Source organism: Limulus polyphemus, unplaced genomic scaffold (assembly GCF_000517525.1).
Source record: "Limulus polyphemus unplaced genomic scaffold, Limulus_polyphemus-2.1.2 Scaffold12, whole genome shotgun sequence".
NCBI classification, from domain to species: Eukaryota; Metazoa; Arthropoda; class Merostomata; order Xiphosura; family Limulidae; genus Limulus; species Limulus polyphemus.
In genome coordinates, this window is record NW_013665622.1 from 1,789,845 (window position 1) to 1,798,493 (window position 8,649).

Below are 8,649 nucleotides of genomic sequence, written 5' to 3' on the forward strand. Positions count from 1 at the left end.
ACAAACAAACAAACAAACACGTAACCGGGATTCACTATCACTCTCATAATGCGACCACATCTGATCAATAGCGAAAATTTTGAATCTGATCAGAGAAAGCTACGTAAATTCAATAACAGTATATAAAGGTTGTAAATTATTCTCATATCTGACATTGTTTAAATGTGAGGGGTACTGATATATTAAACTCAAATCACTCAAATAAAAATTGAAGGGTTATCGATCTCTACCTATTTTACTTTCATTTCTTGCAATGAATTGGCTTCACTTAAAACTTCAAAGTTTAAAATATGTCAAATTAGCATATGAAAATTACAACTGATTCGGTTGTGGCCAGATTATGAATCTGGCGGGTTGCGTGAACCATAATGAGAGAAAATTATTGCTGAAAGACATAGCTTAAGTTTGCTAGAATATCATTTTCTAGCACAGACTAGCAGTGAAATGAAATACGCTGGACCTGTTTGTTTTAGCGCAAAGCTACAGAAGGGGCTATATGTGCTCTGTCCACCGTGGGGAATCAAACGTCGGTTTGTAGAGTTGTAAGTCCGTTAACTTACCGCTGACCCGACGGAGGACAGATGAGTTAGAATCGACGTTAATTTAAATTAATGCTATCTCTTTCTCCATTTTTAATAAAAGACCATTTTTGCCCCCTTTTTTTTAGCGTAGCCCAGGGATACTGGAGAGGGCCATTTCTCGAAACTGATTTAACCCACAGTTTTTATTGAACAAAATTGACCAGTCCTTTAAAAAAATTATTTAAAAATACTGTAGGATAACTTATAAAAAGTAAAGTAAATAATATTTTTGATAATCTATTGATTTTTTCAGCAAAATTATGTAAAACGCGTTTTTCGTTAATGTTGATACATAATACCTGTTGGTAAAAGTGTAAAATAGAATTGTGTTAGAAAAATGTGAACGAGTTACGCGTACTGGTATGGTAGGGTAGTCACACGTTAAAGTCAAACATAGATAGTTTGGTAGGGATTGGGAGTTTGTTTGTTTTGAATTTCGCGTAAAGCTACACGAGGGCTATCTGCACTAGCCGTCTCTAATTTAGCAGTGTAAGACTAGAGGGAAGGCAGCTAGTCATCACCACCCACCGCCAACTCTTGGGCTACTCTTTTACCAACGAATAGTGAGATTGGCCGTCACTTATAACGTCCCCACGGCTGAAAGGGCGAGCATGTTTGGTGTGACGGGGATTCGAACTCGCGAACCTCAGATTGCGAGTCGAGCGCCCTAACCACCTGGCCAGGATTGGGAGTTTGTAAATTCCTCAAAATTTGCTCTTTTAACCTGTGTTTGCTTGTTAGTATCTGATTTGGCAGGTTTTAAAGATAGTACAGATGAAGTAAATAATTGTGACGTTGAATCTTCTTCCATGGGGCACATCCTCATGAAATTCACAACGGACGACATAACAATAAGACCTCAGTACGAAGACCGAAACGGATCTTGTCCATATAAGATTTAATGTAAGTTCTGATCGAGCTTGCATATTTGTGTGAGCGTCCAGATTTGAGGCCTGGCAAGGTCTGGTGGTTAGGGCGCTCGACACGCAACTTACGGGTCACGGGTTCGAATCCCTTTCACCGAACATGCTATCTCTTTCAGCCATGAGGGCGTTATAATCTGACAGTCATTCTCATTGTTCGTTGTTAAAAGAGAAACCCAAGAGTCGGCAGTGGATGGTGTTGGATAGCTGCCTTACATCACTGCTGGAATAGAGAAGGCTAGTGCAGATAGCTCTCGATTAGCTTTGCGCGAAATTCAGACTAAACTAAGCATAAGTAAGCTTCCAATTTGATATTATTTATCATTTCTAGCATATCTCAGACATACTTGACAGTACCCCAAGTGTAAGGCGAAAAACCGATAAAATTGTAACCCTCTTTCGCATGAGTATTTGCATTGCTGTGTTGAGATAGTAAAATTACTTTATTGTTCAAATTTATTTAAAATATTACTCGTTTTATTTGCTTTAGGGCATCAAGTAAACAAACATGTTTTTTTTGAAGCTTCCACAAGATCACGATTTCTTTTTAAAACTTTCCAGCTAACCTGTTAGTTTATTGTTATTATTTTAAATATCTTCCTTATGATGCTAAAAAAGGTATATGGAATATTTTTGATTTTTTAGCACTTTGACTTAGATTACATTTTCTTAGTATATTGAAGTCCCATTCCTAGTAGCTCGGCGGTAGGTTTGAAGGCTTATAACTCCAAAAACCGGGACTCGATATTCATCGTGGGCACAGTTGAGGTAACCCATCGTGTAGCAAACAAAAGATAATGTCAAATAAAGTCTGCAGTGGTTTTCAGCTAATGAAATACATTAAACCTACAATCGAATCAAACGCAGAATTTGTTACGAATATTTTTACCAATCGTCAATAGTCACAAACAAAATGCATTAATTACTACATTTTTGTTGCGTTGGTACCGAAACGCATAGATGCTACGTACTGGCTTTCAGTTACTTTAACTCTATTAGCAGTTCTCTGTATATCTTTTATTTTAATACTCATATTTTTTGAAGAGGAACAACGAATTTGGCATGACAAAACCAGTCATCTTCGTGAATAATTCAGTTGTTTGGAAAAGAACTTAAATCCCGTAATCGGTTACGTAGCGTAACACGCCATACATTGAGTTACTTTGAAAACAAGTTGAGTGTGTGTATATTGATTGTTTTATGGTCACTGTTGACTCAAAATGCCAAAAAGTTGAACCAGAGGTAATTAATACTGAATTTTTATCAAAAAACGCTACTTACATAGATCAGAACTAAATATCAACGTGCGAACTCGCAACGTAAATTTTAAAAATGGATAAGTAAGATGCCATGCTTTTATGCTTTATTCTACAACGTGCCAGTGGCGTAGCCAGATTTTCCCACTCGGGGGCAGAAAATGTTAGGGGGCAAGTAAATTAAAAAGCTGAAAATGATCTAAATTTTTAATCAAATGGTCATTAAAACAAATCAGATGTTTTTTTAGAAGTTTTATTGTTTTTTTTTATTAAATTATACAAAACGAGATTATTATATACGAAAAGCTGAAAAATAATATGTGATCAATATGCCTAGATTTTTTCAGGAGGCTACGTCACTCCAACGGGCATAAGTATGAAAACTTAGCTTGTGAATTAACGGACATGTGGAGTTTTAGTTTGACACTTGCAAATGTTTAACGTAGCCATGGTGATCCTGATGAGGGTCTTTAGAGTAAAACTGGTGGTTTATTTTACTATGATTTTGTTTGTTGTTAGGCTGACAGTACCACAAGAGTTGAACTGCAGCTTTGAGGAGTGGTGTAGCAAGTCTTATGGTCCTGTCAGGAATCGTTGGGAAGAGCAGCTCAAGAGCCTAGCAAAAGCATGAGACGCAAAGAGCACATTCACCTGAGACTCCATTCATTTATACCACTGAGCATGCTCCACGAGACGTCGCCACAGTGGCGCAGCTGCTACCTGTCCCTGTGTAAGGCGTGCGCACGTGCTTGAAACAAAACGTACGCGTTTCTAACGAACATCTGTCGATGGCGGGAAGGACAGGTTGATTCGACCGTTAGAAGTTCCGAGTGAAACAAGACAAGAAATTACCGGTAAGGATTTTGATGTCAGTTCGCGGCCTTTAATGTTTCACAAGACACGAAATGCTTGTACCATGTTTATCCTTTCTTCCCCACTTGAGAACACAGTTTATTTAACAAAATGTGTTACTTGTCTTCCCTTCATAACTTCGTATATTGCAGTTGTTATGTGTGTATGCCCCACGCACTCGATCTATGTCCCAAATCAATTTAGCTTATGTATTTAAACTGAAGTGTTTGTGATAGGAAGCCTGGCCCCTGAGCGATTAGTTACAATTCCAGTTGGCATTTTCAAACACTTGCGTACGTAAATATTAAATTATGCATGCACTTTATCACATATAATTTTCTCAATTTTTATTTCATAGCTTTTTAACTCTATCTCTGCTTATACTAGGTAGACTTGAGTGAATCATCACCGAATGCAACATCCTGACAGTCGTTTAATGAGGGCTAGTTATAACAGCATGCTAAAGGCTATAACTTTTGATACAATATTTATATTATCAGGACCTCATAATTTGTATATAAATTTGAGGAACAACAGTGTGACTTGTAAAAATTCTGTGACGGAAATATTAGGTTGTATGTTTGTTTGTTTTGAATTTCGCGCAAAGCTACACGAGGGCTATTTGCGCTAGCCGTCCCTAATTTAGCACTGTAAGACTAGAGGGAAGACAGCTAGTCATCACCACCCACCGCCAATTCTTGGGCTACTTTTTTTACCACCGAATAGTGGGATTGACCGCGACATTATAACGCCCCCATGGCTGAAAGGGCGAGCATATTTGGAGGGACGGGGATTCGAACCTGCGACCCGCAGATTGCGAATCGAGCTCCCTAATCACCATTAGGTTGTAATAAACAAAGTGGCGGACTTCACATGGATCTGTCACGTTCGTTACTCATGAAAGATTTTTTTTTGGAAAGGCACTGAAATGACTGTAATTACTTGTTTCTATTACTTTACAAGTTGTAATCATTAAGTTCTTAAAGACTGGGCTTACAAATGTATTGTCTAGGGAAACGTTATATTACTGTCAACAACACACACACACACAGACTGTTCTTGTGTAACGTCAATAGCTTATGTTACTCACTCCCATTGTATGGTCTGCGAAAGATCGTAAACATTGCGCTCGTGATCAACAGTGTACAGGAAATATAATATACCTCTCAACCTGTATAAATAATAGCAAGACAGATGCAAAGCCAGTCTTGTGCAGACAGACTATAAAACTGTGAAGACCTTTTTTTCTTTCTATACCAGTTGGATTCTCAGAATAGGATTGAACCTCGTACAATGACAAATGTTATATTCGTGAAACTACCGACTAACGTCACACCTAAATATGACCTTTTGAGATTTTAACTACATTTTTAGATATGTGTAAAGTTACCATATAAATACTTAGTATTTAGTTTATGATTGAGTGTGAACCGGGCTTTATTGTATAACGAACTGGTCACCCTTACCTTTCACATTACACTTTTTAAAGTAACAAAAATTAAAGATATATATATATACGTATAAAATATGAAGTCGTTAATTTATTCAAGAATATTCATGCTTTGCAAATACAAGTAGATTTACTTGTATCCATATTTAAGGAATGTTCCTTTTTCGGAAAATTTACGTTAATACATAAACATTATGCCCCCCCCCCAGTGGCACAGCGGTATGTCTGCGGACTTACAACGCTAGAAACCGGGTTTCGATACCCTTGGTTGGCAGAGCACAGATAGCCCATTGTGTAGCTTTGTGCTTAACTTTAAATACACACTCAAACTCGTTCGAACATTATTTAAGATTTAGTAACTGACCTTTCAATCCTAATATTCATTCAGGTGAACAGATGAAAAACGGTTTTCTTGTTAGGCTACTTAATCTGTCCAAGCTTAAATTTAATTTTCTGAGAAATCTGTATGACGTTACCTCCAACATCACAGCAGGACATTTAAAGTGAGTATCATTTAATACACTTGCAATATCATACCCAGGTCCAGGGTCTTGTGAAATTTGTAAGTCAGTAAGTCACGTGACAACCACAGCCGATGTAAAGTCCCAGTGGAGCGGATTGTATCAGAACTACATTTTACATTGTTTGGCATTACATAGGTAGTATGATGCCACCGAAAGTTAGTCGCTTTTGGGAAGAATATGTAACAGCCCTTTCCGACGCAAAACATTCATACACTCATGTCATAAAGGTTTGTTCAGATCGGGGAGATAGAATTTCTGTAAGGGGATATATACTTTGTACTTTATGACACTCTAAAACAATGGAATATGGATCAACTTGGGGAACCAGGGACCGTTCAAAAAGAGACCCAGCTGTGGTAAGCAAAATACAGCGCCTTGTAACAGGTGAGAATCCACGACACAAATGTCAGTGGCAAACGCCGTCCATGTGACTGAGGCAGCAGTACCCAACATAATGAAAAATTATCTCTGGCTGGAAAAGTGACATAAGTCACATGTGCACAAGTTGCTTCCACGACATATCTATTTAGCTCTCGCATACTTCACACAGCTGGCGAATGAATCGGAATACCTGCCTCGTCGCCGGACTCGGTGCCTATGGACTTTTTGTGATCAAAATGTTGGAACGGACGCTAGGAAATCGTCGTCCTCATACACTAGATGGCTTATGGAAAGTAGCAGAGAGGAATTACGTGCTTTGCACATTCCAGCCTTACACGAGAGCTTTTGGAAATGGAAACTACGCTGCAGTACCATTGTTAAAATGCACGATCGTTAGACGTGGCAACGTAGACTGTAACGACGAGATGAGGCTCCAAAATCAATTAAATATAACGTTATCAACCTTGTATAGTTAGAGAGCATTTGTAAGGAACAATCTTCAGTATTCTGTTTTCCTTTCTTACTATATACGCTGTGCTACAAATTGGATTGGGCTTATTCTACGTTGCGAATCAAATACTGGATCCTTAATACACCCAATTATCGTTACAAATGCTCAAATATAGCACAGGTAAACATTTTAAGATAGCCTATTTATAACTGCATGTGGTAAAACATGGTGTTATATATCTTGATTTATGGATCTTGTTAAAGGAGTAAAAAACTACAGAATATAAAATAGTATTAACCATGAACTACTATATAGAAGTAGCTGTGTTGTACTATATGTTATCGTCATTACTTTTAACAAAAAATAAAAATATAAAGATAAACGTTCAGTATGTCAGTGTTCTGACTGGATAATATGAGCATCATTCAGCATGTTAGTGTTTTTATAATATGGGCATCATTGAGTATTTTAGTGTTCTGATTAGATAATATAAACACCATTCAGCATGTTCGTGTTGTGACTGGAGAAGGTAAACATTTATCATGTTAGTTCTGATTAAATAAGATGAACATACAGCGTGTTAGTGTTGTAACCAGAGAAGATAACCATTCAGCATGTCAGTGTTGATAAATATATGAGGAGAGAATACACAAAATTGAAATTCAACCAAACACTTTCCTACTCAGAACTTTTTTCTGTATTTAAGTGCAAAAAACTAATATCATTTGATGTCAATGATAAACAAGGACATTGCTGGAGTGCGTTAACCCTTTTCCACTAAAAGATTATTCATAAAACTTATTAAAAAAATGATTACAATACCGATGGATAGTGAAGATGACAAATTATATTGTTACTGAGCGATTTAAATAGTATATTTGCTTACGTAAACAAATCAATAGATAGTTAAGATTATAAGCTGTTATATTTTTGCTAAGCCTTTTAAATAGTGCATTAGATTTGTATGCATAAAATAATTAACGAATAGTTAAGACTTTATAAATTATAATGTTACTGAGGGATTTATGTAATACGTTATATTTATTTGCACGAACACGAATATATAGTGAAAGTTATAAATTATATTGTCAAAGAGAAATTTAAACGTCACATTTATATGCGTAGGAAATTGTGTTTCTATATATATTTAATATAAACTTTAGTACATTAGCTGAAGCGAAACGTATATAAAACTACAGGAAACCAAAGGGTTAACGTACATACAAATGTAGGTACAAACACTTACAAACTTTGAAGAAATGTACATATTTAATCTATAAACACGTTAGTTTTGTTTTAAAATAACCAGGGTAAATAATCTGTAAAATTTCGCAAATGCAATTTTAAGCTTAAGGGTAAGGAGTTGCTAACTTAGCAAATGCAATTTTAACTAATTTACGAAGTGACTAACTTGCCGAATCCAATTTTACGCTTAAGGGCAAGGAGTAACTAACTTGCCGAATGCAATTTTAAGCTTAAGGTAAGGATTTACTAACTTACCAAATTCATTTTTAAGCTTAAGGTAAGGAGTTACTAACTTGTCAAATTCATTTTTAAGTTTAAGGGTAAGGAGTTACTAACTTGCCAAATGCAATTTTAAGCTTAAGTTAAGGATTTACTAACTTACCAAATTCATTTTAAGCTTAAGGTAAGGAGCTACTAACTTGTCAAAATCATTTTTAAGTTTAAGGGTAAGGAGTTACTAATTTACCAAGATCGCCTTTTTTTTAAACCTTTAACTGTTTGGGGCCTTCAAGTTTCTAGCTTACAGTCTCTAGCTTACCGGACTTTTCTGTCATTATGGTAAACGTTTTTACATTGTTGATGACAGAAGCTTCGATAATGTTTTTTGTTTTTACATAAAACAATTCTGTTGAATTGCAAAATAAATTCGAGCTTCTTTTCACATGATGATGATAATTATGCATTCACGCTTATTATATATATTTTGAGGATTAGTGTTAGTGTGCCATACTATTGAGCAGAAGATTTCGAGTTCGAGTCCTGAAAAAAAATGTAAAAATCGCACCCCGGACATTGAATCCACTTGTGCTTTATAAAAATGACGGTTAAATCCCACAATTCGATCTGAGAAGAGTAGATGAAGAGCTGGCGATTGTTGACTATCTACCATCCTTCTAGTCTAGAAGAGTAGATCAAGAGCTGGCGATTGTTGACTATCTACCATCCTTCTAGTCTAGAAGAGTAGATCAAGAGCTGGCGATTGTTGA

At 36.3% G+C, this 8,649-nt stretch overlaps 1 protein-coding gene across 1 annotated transcript in view; it reads left to right on the plus strand.

Annotated features, from left to right (window-relative positions):
• The first annotated feature begins 3,550 nt into the window (after positions 1-3,550).
• Positions 3,551-8,649, plus strand: part of LOC111085209 — a 51,658-nt gene continuing 46,559 nt past the window's right edge. Inside the window, exon 1 of the mRNA XM_022382771.1 lies at positions 3,551-3,614. The gene's annotated coding sequence lies outside the window, so the exon portion shown is untranslated. The remainder of the gene's footprint in view (positions 3,615-8,649) is intronic.